Source organism: Sinocyclocheilus rhinocerous, unplaced genomic scaffold (assembly GCF_001515625.1).
Source record: "Sinocyclocheilus rhinocerous isolate Xijiao unplaced genomic scaffold, SAMN03320098_v1.1 scaffold1152, whole genome shotgun sequence".
In the NCBI taxonomy this organism is placed as follows: domain Eukaryota; kingdom Metazoa; phylum Chordata; class Actinopteri; order Cypriniformes; family Cyprinidae; genus Sinocyclocheilus; species Sinocyclocheilus rhinocerous.
The window spans coordinates 409,946-426,859 of record NW_015625590.1 but is presented as its reverse complement, the minus strand read 5'-3'; the positions used below and the strand labels follow the sequence as shown (position 1 = coordinate 426,859).

At 35.1% G+C, this 16,914-nt stretch overlaps 1 pseudogene; it reads left to right on the top strand.

Annotated features, from left to right (window-relative positions):
• Nucleotides 1-1,860: 1,860 nt before the first annotated feature.
• Nucleotides 1,861-16,772, top strand: LOC107757132 (uncharacterized; annotated as a pseudogene).
• Nucleotides 16,773-16,914: the final 142 nt, after the last annotated feature.

Sequence of the window (16,914 nt, the reverse complement as noted above, 5' to 3'; positions counted from 1 at the left end):
GCTTCTGGGGAACAACTCTTGCTATGGGTGCAATAAGCTGCATGGTGTAGCATTTAAAATGTTTTAAACTGTGTTAAAACATTTTAAAACATAAAAAAGTACTGTTTGAAACTGATATGACAACCAACCCTGGCAGCAGTCTAGACATAATGTAAACACAAAAGAATAGACTAGAAACGCAATGAACAGATTTAATAGTTCACCCAAAAATGAAAATTTGTTGAAAATTCACTCACCCTCAGGTCATCCAAGATGTAGATGAGTTTGGTTCTTCTTTGGAACACATTTGGAGAAGTTTAGCATCACCAATGATCCTCTGCAGTGAATGAGTGTCGTCAGAATTAGAGTCTAAATAGATGATAAAAATGTCACAATAATCCACAAGTAATCCACACGACTCCAGTCCATCAATTAACATCTTGTGAAGCAAAAAGCTGTATGTTTGTAATAAACAAAACCATCAAGACATTTTTAACTTCAAACCATTGCTTCAAGCTAAAATACGAGTCCTCTATCCATAATATTGCTTACTCTAGTGAAAAAGTCATCTTGTCTGAATGAGGAGAAAAATATGCACACATCAAGCACTGTTTACAAACGAAAACAGTCCAAAACAGTTTTAAAAAATATGTAGGTGGATTTTGGTGTTACAGGAAAACAGGGGGTGTTATGTTTGTGATGTTTTCATCAGTTGTTTGGACTCTCATTCTGACGGCACCCATTCACTGCAGAGGATCCATTGGTGAGCAAGTGATATAATGCTAAATTTCACCAAATCTATTCTAATGAAGAAACAAACTCATCTACATCAAGGATGACTTGCGGGAGAGTACATTTTAAGCACATTTTCATTTTTAGTTAAACTATTAAAGGGGTCATATGATGTTGCTAAAAAGAACATTATTGTGTATTTGGTGTCTTTAATTGTAAGAGTTAAGTAGTGAGTTATTTGACAATTAAAAAGGGAACACTTGATAATTATTCAATTATTGATAACAAAACACTAATATATATGTATGGCACACAGATTAGAGAAGAATAACACACTTCACTTTTACATTTTAGTTCCTACAGTGATTCACAGTCACATCAGTAACCAGGAAAACAGCAAACTGGAGACCACCTACAATAAACATTTCAGAGGTAAATATACAGATGTCTCCTCAATGCTAAAAACAGCCGCATTTTATCCGCAGAATCATTTTAACAGTTTTGTAGGATATTGTCTGATGAAGGTGAGAAAGAGTGATGCTGTGCATCTTCAAATGGTGTGCTTAATAAAACACTGAAAGTAAACTGATAATAGGCATAAATAATTTTTTACAATACACAATAAATTTTTCTGAGATTTGTGCAAGCCATATTTGGCAAAAACAGATATATAAAAAATTAGAAATAAAAACAAAATAGTTGATGATTTGTCTCTTAGGAATAATAAATCTCTTAAGGCTCTATGAGTATCTTGACATTATAGAATAATAGTAACGGCATTAAATCTAATGTCAGGGGAGCTACTGATTCGAGACGTTAATTTCCCTTCAAATTAAATATCACAGATAACTCTTATTAAGTCTAAATTTACTGAAAAACTGAGACTTGAAGAGTTTTTTTCTCTCTGAAAAAAATGAAGAAAATAAGTTAGGGTGAATGGACATTTCTGCTTAAAAATGTTTTAACATGATCAAATTTAAAAGTGATTTTAAATGTAGCTATCTGCACCATTTTATACATAGCCACATGACATTGTGTATCAGGTAACCTGAGACTCAGGTGTGCTGTGTCTCTAAGCTCAGGGAGATCTGTATGCAGCCATAGCTCATGCAGCAAAACAAGAAAGCAGCCTCTAAGGAGAATGAAAGCCAAGCCAAGAAGACGAGAGACTCTCTCAGATCTCTCCAGATATGCCGCTAGGCAGGAAAATTCGGGCCTCATCTGCTGGAGCCCAACTTGAGACCCATAACAAGCCCAGGTATTCAGCTTTATTCTTTTTTATTGATCTATATCTTGACAAGGCTTCCCATTCCCACATTTAAGCGCTTAATTTGATCAGTGCTACTTTGAAACAGCTCCTGATACAGAGACTAATTTGTTCTGCTTCATGACTTTCATCTCAGTATGAGGACTATGTTTTGTACCACATTGGTATTCACATTCAGACATTTTCCAGCTTCTGACCTTGAGTATCACTCCTGTTGCTCATAATGTTGACTGTAGCCAGGGAATAAGGAAGATGGTTAATGCTGGTGCCATGCTGGAACACTGTACCAGTTTTTGTCCTTGAGGAATAATTCATTTTTGTTTTGACAGACAAATATGAAGATTTTGCTTGACTCTAATTTGATTTGACTTAACCCACCCTTGGCTTTCACTTTACAAAATGAAATTTAGGAGGTGTAAAGTTCTCCCTGAGTAAAGTTGCTACTTTCTCTTTGTTTATACAGAACAACGTGGTATACAACATATATGATATGTTTAACAAGGTATTTGTTATCTTTTTTGTCATAACAGAACCGATATTTTATCTTTCATCATATAGAACTATAGAACTCTTATAATTCAAAAGTAAACACAAAAATAGTTCAAGCTTTTTAGTCTGATTATTAATTTAGAAATATTTGATTTAGTTGTTCCTCCCTTACTCATGGCCTAATAATTAAGATTTAATATTCTGCAAATATTTTTTATATGTTCATATTAAAATAAATATAATATAATAAAATTAAAATTAATAAATAGTAAAAATAAAAAATGTCTTAACTTTTTATTATACACACACACATAAAATTAATAAATGATAAAATCATACATTAAATAATATAAAGCTAAATTGTTCTTTTTTATGTATATATATATATATATATATATGGAAATTAATACAAAACTAATACAAAAAACATAATTAAAATAAAAAAAATATATAAATAGTATATTCAACAGTATATTCATATTTATGCAGTATTTCGGCAGAGTTTGGACCAGTGTATGGAGCTGCTGGACTGAGCCAGAAGCAGGGCGTGGGGTACAGACAGCAGACTGACGGTGCTTCATTCTAGTGGGTCTGTCTTCAGTTATTTAGGCTCTACAGAGAGGAGCCAACAGCTTCCCGATTGGCTGGAGAGGGAGCTTTTGAGGCAAGAACCCAGATGACACTCTCTTGCCCTGGGAGATATTGTTAAACTCAACATGCGACAACGCTACAGAGCAGATCCTGCCGGCACCCTCTATGAGCTCAAGGTAAAAGTCAAAGGGTCACGCTTGTGCAGCATCTGCTGCTTGGCTGCATTTCCCAACAATTATATTCCACCTAGATTGAATGGCAACTTGCCCCAGCATAATCTTCCACCAGCCAAGGTATGCAAATGAAATGTTATAGCAATATATGAGGGGGTTGGGCAGCTGTACTGAGGTACTCCTCAAATCCATAATGTTGCATTTAAAATTTGAGTCAAATATAATGTTTTAATATGATATTATAATATTTAATATATGTATTTAACCCCGCCCCCTCCTCAACAGACTCCACCCCTACTATAATTCTAATCTTGTTGGTTAGCATTTTTTCAAACTCGTTCTAACTGACCCGTAAACAGACCATAGAGCATCAACTTTAGGTATGTTACAGCGTGTATATGTATCTTTTAATATCTTTTATATGCTTTTAACCATATCATATGTTGTGTAGACAAGCCATTTAATCTTCAAATCTAAGCATTTTTTATGTCCCAGGTTTTGATGTGGAAGTAACCATATTACAACTGCCATTTTAGTCAGACTCCTTTCAATCTCCTGACCTCAAGGTGTCAGTGAAGTATAATGGATTACTCTTCCTATATCAAACATTCATTAAATATGCCAAAACCAAATCATGAACCTTTGCCTGAAATGTCATTTTGAATCTAGTACAGAATCCATTCATTTTTTAGCTGGATGACCTTTGGATGGGCAACCACTGCAGAGTAATCTGTCATGACTACCGATTGAATGAAATGACACAGTAGACATGCATCATTTATTTTAACAGAGTGCTTGAACTTGCACCATAGTAAGCAAATCAATTACTTTTTCCTTGTCAAGCCCAACATTGTTTGTGCTGGAGGTAATTTGCCAACTGACTGCACACTGAAATAGGCATGAAAGTTATAATCTGTATTTATCAGTGTAGAAGAGCAACTAACTATACAAGAAGGGACACTGCTAACTACATTTTTTTCAGTAGTGTTACTGTAGCTCAGCTGTTTTCAGATGACGCCATCCAAGATGTAGATGAGTTTGTTTCTTTATAAGAACAGATTTAGAGAAATTTAGCATGATGTCACTTGCACACCAAAGAATAATTTAATATAATATAATAATAGTAATATACTTTTATATATTATAAAAAAAAAAAACTTATATTCTAAAAATCCATTGGAAAATGGAGAAGGAACCTATACACACACACACAGTATATATCTTTTGTCATCATATATCATTTCTTTATTCATGGTGGATGGTTTGACTGGCATGTAGTTTCTTGATTTCCTGCAGACAGCAGACTGATGAAGCAATTGGCTTTTGATCCACAACAAAATTAAAGGGCATCATGTTGCAACAAATTAATTTCAATTTCAAGTGAATTCATTAATGTAAGGAGGTGGAGGAGCAGAACATGTAACAACAGCATACGTTGTCGAATACCAGCAGCTGTGTCATTTTTTGCATGCTGGAAGGTGCTGTTTGATCATTCAACAAATGTCAAAACAACACTTGTCGATTTATACTATGTTGAATTATCATCCACCATACAGTAACTCTATGATGTTCATCTCTGTTAATTCTCTCTGTAGTTCTCAAAATTGAGAACATTTAATACATGCTCCTTCAAACTCACGTTGTACGACGAATTGAGATTTAATCATTTTTGTTTAATTTATTTTTACTGTCCAATATAGATTGAGCAGATGGGTGTCCATTCATGATCTAAAGCAAATTAAACTGGCCTATGATGTAAGTATTCAAAATATTTTGATTATTTGGAAATCTTAAATTAAATAACTTTACAAAAAGTGATTTTCCTAATTATGTTGTCTTGTGCAGGAGTTTGCAAAGGCTGGCATCTATATGCTGGATTATGCAGAATTCCAATCTGTTGTGAAAAAATGCCCAGGTTTGAAATCAATTGTAAGCGTGATTGCAACCATTGCCTTTCTATGGAGATATGATGATTTAATCTGTCTGTAAAAATACTGTACTGAGAGTTTTAGCTATTCAGTTATATCCTCTTGCTTGCGTAAATGGATTAATGGAGGCCCAAGGCCTAAAATCTTTATCATGTGATTGTACATCTTTTCTCTCTCTCACTGTCTTTCCACCCATTTCATTCTCAAATTCAGCAGCTTTTCATGAAGATCGATTACACTGGCCATGGCAAAATCGAGTGGGTATTGAATAATTCACTGTTTCCCCTTGAAATCTCAAACTTGCTCTTGTTTAATAGATGAAGAGACAATTTGTTAAATGCACATTTTTTGAGCTGAGTTTTTGCACTTGATAAAACTTTGAGCAAGCTGTTGAAATGAGTCTCATTCACTAACCTTAAATACAGACATATTTGTGCATAAAAACTGCTAACCAACGTTGTCAAATAGTAATCATGACTGAAGTTTATTTCAAATTTCCAAACATGTAACATGTAATGAATACATACCACTATTTTTTTTTTATAGTATTATAATATTAATATTCAAATGTTGCATTATCCTACAGTTATTATTAGAAATTAAAGCATTCTCGCTTAGGGTTTAGTCACAGTAATATGTGCGGTTGCATTTTTAGTGAATGAGACTCATAACATACTGAAATACTGAACACACTTCCACACCATATTTTATTAAAGTCTATTTAAGTGTTCCTCCTTTTCTTTTAGCATGAGTTCTGCACATACCTATACCTGGAAAACAAAGAGAAGGAAGAGACTGTGCGGCGCAGTAAGATGGCAGCCTTCGTATTACCAGCTATCGTCAAGTCTCTAAACCGCGGGGAGCCCGTTCTGAGAATCCACTTCCCTCCTAATGGCACCGTTGTCACTCTTAGAGAAGATGGGGTTGTTAGCTTCTGGACCCCCAAGCTTTATTTGAAGAGCAAGAAGAATGTGTTTGTAGATTACTTTTACATTCTGGATTCTTTTTTTTTTTTTACGTAACGTAATGAGATTCTGCATTTTAAAATTTTATGGACCCACTATTTTATTTGAATCATTTTTCTGTTTCTATATGCAGCCTGAGAGATCCATTGGTCGAAAACCAAAATGGGCTACTGATTTTGTGTCAATGCCTGACTATAACAAACTGATTATTGGAACAGGGCAAACTGCTCTTAAAATACATTTACTTTTACATAACAGTCTTTATTATGCACTGTAGTATACATAACATTCTAAGGAAGAGTTTTGCTCATGGCATGCTAGTTTAAATGAACACTAAGCAGTAAATTTGCAGACTCTTTTATGCAAAGCAACCTACAGTTGTTACAGGGACAGTTCCCTTTGGAGCAGCCTAGGGACTGCTCTGCTACAGCTAAGTACAACTATGCAACTTTATAGTGATCTTAAGAAAAACTTTCTGATTTTACAACAGCCACATCTGATCTCAGCCTCAGCCAGTCTAAACAGCATCTCTTTTCCCACTTTACAGATCCAGAGAGATTCAGTTTTATGAGCTTTCCAGTTTGGAGCCTTGCTGTCAGTTGAGTGTACTAGAAACTGTGCCTTTAAACCTGGATTACTGGTGAGTTGATAGTGTTTTATTCATGTTCAATGTTTTCAGATTTTTTTTTTTAAACAAAAAACACATTATTAGCTTTGCATTTACAATTTAACATAATATTATATAACATTACATAAGAAACAAGGTTTGAAATAATATGGGTACGTTATGTTGGCTCATGCATTTTTTATTTTTTGTAATTAAATATTTAAGAACAATAGCACAGTACTTTCTTTGATGATATTTCCATGTTTGCTTTTCTTGTAAATAAAAAATATAGTCCTGTTTTGTCAGCTTTACTGGCCCAGATGAATGTATCATTGTATATGGTGATACTCAAGTAAGTAAACGTAGGCAATCCAACACGTGAATTTCATATAATACAATGTATTTGTTTAATCACAAAGCTTTTGGCACTCTAGGGCTGTGTGAACATCCTGCTAATGAAATCGGTCAGGGAGAAGCTGAGGTAAACAAGGTTTTTGTAATAATACTCATTTTGCATGTGCAGTTTTGTAAAACAAAATTACAGGAGCAAATCATGCAAACATGTCCCGATTTTCATAATTTAATGAATAAATGAATTAGTAAACTGATACTGTTCTCTGGAGAGCCGTGCACAGATATGTGAATGATAACTGACATATTAAGAATATTTTATGACCTTGCTTACTGTTTATGATTTTAACCTTATTTATAGTCCAGGCCATAAATGACATGTTTATTCTAATTACAACATAAGCAAAAACCAAACAGGCCTAGAAATGGCCTGGACAGTTCTTTGTGTAGTATTTGTTAGTCGTGTAAGCTTTTTTTTTATGCATCTATGCCCTAGATTATGGAAAAGATTGCCGCAGGTTGACAACATGCCAAACATAAGCATTGACCATGCAGTTCAATCTCCAGAAATGACATTTATCAGATGGAAATTCCACCAAGACTGGGTGTCAAAGGTTAAATGTTTATTATTATTATTATTAGTAGTAGTAGTAGTAGTATTTCAATGTCTTCTTCTCTGAGTATTGTTCAATTGCTACAATTCACAAAAATATACATTGAAATCCACTGTAAATATTCCACTCAAAGTGCATTGAGAGATGATGCAAGGATAATACTGACAGAGAATAATTTTTTCAAAATAAATTATGTATAATGATCTCTTTTCTGCAAAAGAAAAATAAGGGTCTAAATGTTACAGTATTTTATTATCATTTCATGTGAGCTTATGTTTGCTTTTTTTAATGTCGTTGTGTTGTGCACTACTGGTCCACCGTAGTAATGTGATTATTTTCTTTGCTCTCAATTAGTAGGGTTGAATGTCACCCCAAAATCAAAACAAAAGATGAGAAATTATATTTTTCATTAATAAAATTAAGTCTTTTTAATTGCTATTGTCACAGCACAAGGGTTAAATCTTGGATCTTAGTTTTTATTCTTCTGGACAACTGCTTTTCTGTTATTTAAGAGAATATGAAATACACACTGATGATATTGTGTGTTCAAATACTGATGTTCTATGCCAGGCTAGTTATTTTACATTTTGAAATGGCAGAAAACCAACTGGGATTTTGAAAGGTCATACTGCCCCTGTTTCCTACCTCTGTATTGCCTCAGAAGATGGGCACATTTTCTCAGTCTCCACAGACAACACCGCTAAGGTGAGAAATTAATTCATTCCTCAAACGTCAAATCTGAATGTTTGAACATTTCTTTATCTGAAAAAGCAAAACAAAAACAAAACAAAAAAACAGGCATTAAACTGAGCTACAGTGTTTTCCTGGATTTTCATAATCAGAAAAACCGAATGCAACATTGCACCACTTGTCTATTAATGTTGTTCTAAACCCGTATGACTTTCTTTTATCTATATCCTGAACACAAAAGGGGAATTTTAAAGCATATCCTTATCACTCTCGTCAGTATAATGAAGGTGAATAAGGACGGGGGCTGTCAAGCTCCAAAATCACAAAAACACTACAAAAATGACCCATATGAGTCAAGTACATATGCACTGTAAAAAGTCTTTAAAGTCCTTGATTAGAAAAGTACACTCTTAAAGGGATAGTTAACCCAAAAATGAAAATTCTGTCATCATTTACTCACCCTCATGTCGTTCCAAACCTGTATGAGTTGCTTTCTTATGTTAAACACAAAAGAAGATATTTTGAAGATTGCTGGTAATCAAACAGTGGGTGGTTGCCATTGACTTCCATAGTATTTTTTTTTCCTACTATGGAAGTCAATGGCAACCACCAACTGTTTGATTACCAGCAATCTTCAAAATATCTTCTTTTGTGTTCAACATAAGAAAGCAACTCATACAGGTTTGGAACGACATGAGGGTGAGTAAATGATGACAGAATTTCTGTCATGAAAATATTTTATTTTTGAATGATGATATTATTATTATTATTTTTCTTTTAGATATGGCATATTAAGGATCAGACATGTCTGTTTACTGCACCTCCAAAAGCAAGTCAGATCCAGGGAGAATTGTCTGCGTGCCTCTACTCTTCAGCTGTGAACGGGCTTTACATTGCCTCAGATTCCCTCGCCTTACTATCCCTACAGATAAAGTATGCTATCTAACGAATATTTCAAATTCTGTTTTAAGTATCCTTTGGCTGTAAGGTGTTAGGTTATCTGTATAGTTAGAATTATCATCACGTCATTCATCATCAGTTGTCATGCATTTTGCATCCTTTCTCCTTCCATATTCCATCTGTTGTAGACCACAGCCTAAAGGCAGTCAGATTGTGTCCCATAAAGAGCCAGTGTTGTGCTGCGGATACAGTGAGGAGTTTAGGCAGGTGGTGAGCTGCTCTGAGGGCTCGGTGAGTGGTTTTGAGAAGTATATGTGTGAAACACATTGAGAAAGTCTTTCATACTCATTTGTTTCAAGGTGATTAGTAAATTAGTAACGATTAGTAAAAAGTAGCTTTAGATATCATTGTTTCTTATAAACAGTTTATCATGAAGCTATGATATAGACAACATTTGATAAAGATACACTACAGCTGAAAAGTTTGGGGTGTAATGATTTTGAAAAAAGTCTCTCCTGACCACAAAGGCTGCATTTATTTGATCAAAAATACAGTAAAAATAAGAATTGTGAAATATTACAGTTTAAAGTAACTGTTTTCAATTTGAATATATTTTAAAAGGTAATTTATTTCTGCAATGGCAAAGCCAAATTTTCAGCAGTCATTACTCCAGTTTTCAGTGTCACGCGATCCTTCAGAAATCATTTTAATTTGTTGATTTGGTGCTCAAGAAACATTTATTATCAATATTGAAAACAGTTGCTGCTTAATATTTTTGTGGAAACTGTGATACATCTTTTTTTCAGTATTCTTTGATGAATAGAAAGTTCAAATGAACAGCATTTATTTGAAATACAAATCTTTTGTAATTATGTAAAAGCTTTTATTGTCAGTTTTGATCGGTGTGTCCTTGCTGAATGAACATTTTAATTTCTTAATAAAATCTTACTGACCCTAAACCATACATAACAAACTATGCAAGTAGTTTAATATGATTTCTAGGATATATTCCTATTCTTATATAGCCATATGATAGCCAAAATGTATGGGTACAGACAGACAGACAGACAGATACATAGATAGATAGCTAGATAGATAGATAGATAGATAGATAGATGTAAAAAGAATGAAAACTTTAAAAAGTTACAAATAAATACAGAAAATAATTAATAAAGGAAAAAAGTAATACAAAAATTAATTTAGGACAAAATTTAATTAAACAGGCATTGTATTTGTTTTAAGTCATTTATTCCTTAATTGATTTTACTACTATTACATTTATTTATTTTAATTTCTGCAGGTTTGGTCCTCCATAGACTTGGAAAGCAACAGTCCCTCTTGTCTAAAAGTAGTGCTTTAACATATTTACTTGAATTCAGGTTGTTAAAGTCTGGGACGTGGAAACTGGAGCTCAAGTGTTTGAGTATGGATGTGCTCATGGAGAGTCTGCAATTACCTGCATGGCGTTTGACACTAGCGGAAGGAGGTTGTTAGAGCTAAATAATTGTTATGACATTGGAAAATATTAATTATTAAAATTTTTGCTGTATTATTTTACATTCCATTTTTATTTTCACCATGCAGGCTAGTGACTGGAGGAAGAGACGTGGCTTAAAATGTGGAACTTCAACAATGGCCAGTGTGTGAATTTCCTCAGCAGAGGTCAATAATGCCTCATAGTTCTTAATGTGCATTTGATTGATTTTCTTTGCACTTGAGTATGACTGATTATTCAGAGTACTGAAGATATTATCTCACATTCCCTATAAAGCAGTTGTGAAGCAAAGCGCCTTGCATTATGTTTTCCCCAGATGGAAGATGTGCTGAGATTTGTGACTGCGCCTATCTGACACTGCACAGGAATGTGTGAGTCTCTGCTGACTGTGAGCGCCATAATCTTCGTAGATATTATCCCCCCCTCATTTTTTGTCTGATTCCCTCTTTTATTTGTTTTGGCAGATTTGTGATTTCTGTCGGTTGGGGCCGCAAGATTGTCATTTACTTGGTGAGTATAAAGTGACCAGCCTGCTTCTCTCACGACCTTATTTTATATCAGCGTAATTCCCCAGATGGCTCTAATAAAATGGTTGACTGCCATGACCTGTTTCTTCCCCCTGGTACTCTCGCCTTTATTGCTGTTCACTCCATTTCCATATTTCATTTACTTCAGTTTTCCTCCCTCCTCAAAAGTGCTGTTTGGTGTGGTTTATTCCTCCATTCCCTTCTGACAGTCCATTATTCAATTTTTTACAAGAGCTTTTGTTCACTTTAGAAAAGAGAATCTGAGCTGTGTGGAAAAAGATACCCTAAAATTATGACACCACTGGAGAATTCATATCTCATTTTTATTGAGAATTTCCCCTCTCATCTCTTGTCAATTCTGTATAAAGTGTACCTTGATTTATTCATTTTTTCAGTGGTAGAGGAACATTTAATATAAAATATAAAACAGATCTCACTCTCTTCACTGTAGCTATATAAAATGTCACATTTAAGACGTATTCTACTAGTAAAAGGGCAAAAGTTTGTTTACAACCTTCAGATGGGTACCAGGCAGTGTTTGTATATATTTATGTAAATGCAAACTTCTGAAAATAAAAAATGAGATCAATAAAGTCAAGCAATGTTTGATTAGTTCTTTAGCATGTTGGTTAGATGGCCCCTACATATCTGAAATGACCATTCTTGGCCAGATTAAGCTACAATATGCACCAAATTTAATGCCAGTTGTTTAATTGAATTCAAGAGGCCGTGAACAGAATAGTGCACAATTGATTACTTTTAAAACTAACACACATTACGTTTATTTTTTGGTGCTTTTGACAGGACTCCAAAGAGGAAACTCAGTTCAATCAGAGACCAAAACCTTCCTGGCAGGACGATGTGGTATTAGCATCTTCCAGAACATACAGCATGCATGTAGTTTGATTCCTCTACAAATATGCAGGTGGACATTGGGTAATGTGTGGAATGTTTGACACACAGAGGAATGGGCACAAAGAAGATATCCTGTGCATTGCGCACTGCACACCACATCTCGTGGCCACTGGCAGCTACGATGGGGAGCTCATTGTTTGGAATGTGGTGTCTGGCCGCATACAGTGTCGCTTCCAGACCCCTCGGTCTCAACAGAGCAGCAGTACTCATGGTACACCAATATTTCTGTAAATTTTCAATGAATAATGATTACAGTTTTGCTGATTCTCAGTCAAATCTATTGTATGAAAACTTGGAATATAGTGCATACGTCATATGGACATGTGACCTTACGGTTTTTAGGTGAACTAACCATTTAAAGGAATACTTCACTCCCAAAAAAATTTACTCACCATTCAAGATGTAGATGATTTTGTTTCTTCATTGGAACAGATCAGGAGAAAATTAGCATCACTTGCACAATGGGTCTTCTGCAGTGAATGGGTGCCGTCAGAATTAGAGTCCAAACAGCTGATAAAAGCATCACAATAATCTACAAGTAATCAATACAACTTCAGTTAACATCATGTGAAGTGAAAAGCTTCGTGTTTGTAACAAATTCATCAAGATATTTTTAACTTCAAACCATTGATTTCAGCTAAAATATGAGTCCTTTAGCCATAATATTGCTTTCTCCAGTGAAAAGGTCATTTTGTCTGAATCAGGAGAGAAATATGCACAGATCAAACAGCTTTTACAAGTGAAAACAGTTCTAAACATATATGTTGGTGGATTTTGATGTGAGATGACAACAAGGGATGGACTTTTTTACAGGAAGAAGTGTTATTATGATTTATGGACTCATAGCCCCCCCCCCCCCAAAATGGTTTAAAGTTAAAATGCCTTTCTTACAAACAAGCAACTGTTCACTTCACAATATTTACATTTATGGACCGGAGTGGTGTGGATTACTTGTGAATTATTGTGATGTTTTTATCATCTGTTTGATACTCTCATTCTGACGGCACCCATTCACTGCAGAGGATCCATTGGTGAGCAAGTGATGTAATCCTAAATTACTCCAAATCAGGTCTGATGAAGAAACAAACTCATCTACATATTGGAAGGCCTGAGGTTTTATTTTTTTTATTTCAATTTTATGTACATTTAAATTTTTGGGTGAATTATGCCTTTTAAGAGCGAGAAGGCTTTCATTCTGTTAATTTGTGCTTGTGAATGTGTTTTGAGGTGTTGCACTATGCAAGAGGACCTAATGTGTTGTTTATTTTTTAACTGTATATGATAGTTCAAAACAAAAGTGTGCTGAGCCTCATCTTCCTAACGACACGGGCGTTTGTACCTGAAATGTCCTCTTCTGCTTGGCTTGTATCCTCAGGGTCTCAAGGTAAACTGGTCTTTGTGATGAATAAAATCACAGAAAGAAGAAAATCAGTTCATAATATGCAGAGCTTCTGATTTCACTCAACATATTTATTCTCTGTCAAAGGTTATGTTAATTTCTGGAGTGTTCTGAATGTCGGGAAGTTCGTCACATCTTTTCAGGCTGTAAGTATCATATATTTTATCTTATAAATTCAATGTCAACAGAATGAGGCAAAGGTTCTAATTAAAGCTGTCTTCTTTTTAAGTCTCCTCTTCAGCAGCAGATTATGAAACTTAACGCAGGATGACAGCATGCTTTTTACAGCCGATCATGTCGGCTTCATCTATGTTTACAATGCAAAACCCTCCTGAAAGTAAGGCCAGTCCTCATTTTATTTACGTGACTCAAAGTATGTTTTTTATTTTTATGTTGAGCCTTGAATATCTTTTATTCATACACTTAATATTATTCATTTCTAGAGGTGAACTTCTGGCGTGCGCATATCAGCAGCATCACTAGGTTGGTTCAATAAGTGAAAAAACAAAAACACCATAAGAACATAACATTTATACAATTTTCTTATTATTTACTATTACTTTCTTTTCAGTTTTTTTGTTTAATATTTGTTTTTTTAACAAAAGGGATCTCATTAACATTTACATAATTTCTTCACCTCAAGCTTGAAGATAATTGGCATTTTCTGCTTACCTCCTCAATGGACTGCTCAGTACGGTTGTGGAGTATCCATGGGGAATTTATAGGTACATCTGATAAAAGTCTTTTTACATAAACTATATGGCTAAATGTATGAGCATCATACCAATATGTGCTTTTGAAACATTTATACTAAATATAGCTACAGTACAAAAATACAGAGTAGTCTGATTTCAGAATGACTCTTTTGAGCTGGTTCTTTTTTGATTCACTAAAAAGTAGAACCAAAAAAGTAGCGTAGTTCCCCTAATAGCACACAGAAACGTCTGCATTTACATCTGCAAGACGTATTTTTTAGAGTGTTTGCTCATCTGCAAAACGTCTATAGGAATGTTTCCTATTAGATGTCAAATAGACATTTAGAAAATGTCTTTAAGTTGTTTATGATTTAGAATGTATGTAAAACGGACATCTTAAAGATGTCTATCAGATGTTTGTACACACCAGATGCTTTCCAGATGAAGCGATCTTTAACAGACATCTTGCAGACATGCGTGTGCTATCTGGGTCGACTCTTGAACGAATAATGCTAATGAATTGGTTCTATTTCAAGTATTGTTCTTTGGGACTGCTAATGCTGAACAGTAATTGAATAATTTGACATGCACAGCCACATTTACCACTTTTTGATGGCGAAATCCAGTCATTTGAATAGGAGTGCGAAAGATTTTCCCTCACAGATTTTGCAACCAGTTTAAGTTGGACCATCGTTACACTGTCGACAATAGACAATGAACATTCTTCACCCGTGAAAGTTCGCTAATGTCACCGCACCTTTAGTAGTCCTACAAAACACTGCTTGAAACGATAATATCTAAATTTTTATCTTGTAGCTTCATAGGACATATGTGTTGTATGTGTTGATTCACAAAAAAAAAAAAGAACCAATTCATCAGAGTGATTCGTTCGAGAATCGAATGAATGACAGTCTAAACTAAACTAAATTAAACTACAGGTACATTTAGACAAGAAGAAAGTTGGAGCATCAACACACCATCTTCCTGGAAGCAGCCTGCTGTTCCCTATGAGATTCTCATAGATCCCATACGTCATCCGCCCGGAGCTGCTTCCGTGTACAACTGTTGGCGCAAGCTAGATTAAAGTGATTATTACGTTTTGAATATGGATATTTTTCTTACAAAAACGCATCAATTCGCTACAGGAGGCCTTTGTTCCCCCCCCCCCCCCCATTTTTTATGGATGGGCGCTTTTTATTTCACTTCTTTTGGACTGAAGCACTGCAACACCCGCTGACTGCAATGATAGAGCTTGGAATAGCCAGGACAATTTTTTATATAACTCCGACTCGATTCGTCTGAAAGAAGAAAGTCATATACACTTAGGATGCAATGGCGTTCCGTCCATATAAGCTGCGAATGCTCCGCATACCCAGGCCATTTGAGAGAATAAGTTCACGGGATAATTCATATAAACATGATTATAAGTTGATCCCTTGTCATTTGAAATGTAACTTAAAGATTAAAGTGTTAGGAATAAGAACGTACAATAATTTATTTGCCAAATGGCAGTAACTTTCTTTAACTCTACTTCAGTTGCGGTTGCTTCCGGGCGAGCGGATTCTCCGCATCTTTCTCGTCTCCGCTCTGTTCCTATGACTCGTCAGGATTATAGCGCGTTCTCAGTGATTTGCTGGTCTGCGGCAGATTTAATGCGCGAGGTAAGCTGTCCGCGAAGCGCTCGCCCAAGCTGAAAAATGTGCTGTTCCTGTCAGATCTCGATTGCCGAAAGTCACATTGTGTTTGATGCAAACGACACCTGCCACGGTGTTTCTTAGCTATTTGTCATCTGTGATCCTTTTGAGTGTTCATTTTTGGGTGAACTAACCCTTTAAGTATGCCTTCACATCACATACTGGATAACGAGACCAGTCTGTCAGATGTGTTGAACTCTGAGAAAACGGAAAATGTAAACAGTGAGGTAAATTTGGATGAAGCCTTGTGTGGTTGTTTTATAAAGCTCTGTTTTCCCCACTAATAGCTCAGGTGGTGTTTTCGAGATGAAAATCTGGCTTCTAAAACAGTCCTAATGTGCTCTAATTGCAGTTGGATGCCCACATTGATGAGACTGACCCTCCATCAATCCTTAATGATAAAGATATCGAAGATGGAACAAACGACTCCTGGTGTCTGTCTGAGCCTGGCAGGAGGTTAGTATATAATTTCATGAAAACCAAAAAAAGAATAAACAGATAGCTAGATGCAAACTAAGTGTTCTAAATAAGCAATAACAAAATGGATATTCTCCATTCTTTTGGACTGCAGACAGCGCCATGCTATATTTAAACACGTTAACAGAACGGGTCTCAAGGACTACAACATTTTGAAGGACTTGGATCTTATTGTTACCCCAGCAACATGTAAAAGACCAGACCTCTCCCTCAGAGAAAGATCGATTCATTCATATTCAACGATGCAGAAGAGTAGTCACTTCAAAGTAAATAAAGGGCGCTAAGATGAGGACACTAGGACAAGGCCAAATAAATGATATAATAGTGATATCAAAAGAGTGAAGAGTTGTTTTTTTCTTTAGATATGACCTCATGATTTAAAAACATGCATTTTCAGTGTTTATTTTCATTTTAAGGGTTTAATTT